Source organism: Octopus bimaculoides, chromosome 5, assembly GCF_001194135.2.
Source record: "Octopus bimaculoides isolate UCB-OBI-ISO-001 chromosome 5, ASM119413v2, whole genome shotgun sequence".
NCBI classification, from domain to species: domain Eukaryota; kingdom Metazoa; phylum Mollusca; class Cephalopoda; order Octopoda; family Octopodidae; genus Octopus; species Octopus bimaculoides.
The window spans coordinates 15477354-15477990 of record NC_068985.1 but is presented as its reverse complement, the minus strand read 5'-3'; positions in this window follow the sequence as shown (position 1 = coordinate 15477990).

Below are 637 nucleotides of genomic sequence, written 5' to 3'. Positions count from 1 at the left end.
TAATCACTTAAATTATTTCAAATTTTTTAGCAGAATATTTTCTAAAATATCTGGTGAAAATGTGCATGCTGCTGATAAAAACTATTCATTTCTTTCAAGAAATAAAGAAGTTACGACAGTGTAGAAAAATCTGGTGGAAATTTGAAACACTTAAAGTGGTTGGATGTAATTTAACAAGATCCGACATATAATAATATACTCGTAAATATATCATGTATAAATGGCCACAGATCATAGATCAATTTGATGAAAGCTGACATTGGAATAAACAAGGAGACAAAACATTGAGGTTATTGTAAATATATCGTTTATCGTAAGTGTATCAGTTACCAAGGGTTAAAAATTACTGTTTTTTTAAGCATGTTATCGTAATTATTATATTTTGATATCTGAAATAATTCTTATCAACTTTCAAACGTATGCTTTTTGGAGGGGTGGCTAACCCTTGTCTAGGCAACAACCCCCATGCTGTAGCGTTTACGTGTAGATTTGGGCACTACTATACAATACGGGTCCCGTCATTTTGTTTCCATTATCCTGAAAATTTCAAGTGGATTTCAGTACGTGCTTTTATGTGGAGCAATAAATAATATGGAAGAGTAGGCGGGTGGAGATGGAGTATATGTAATCTGGGTAT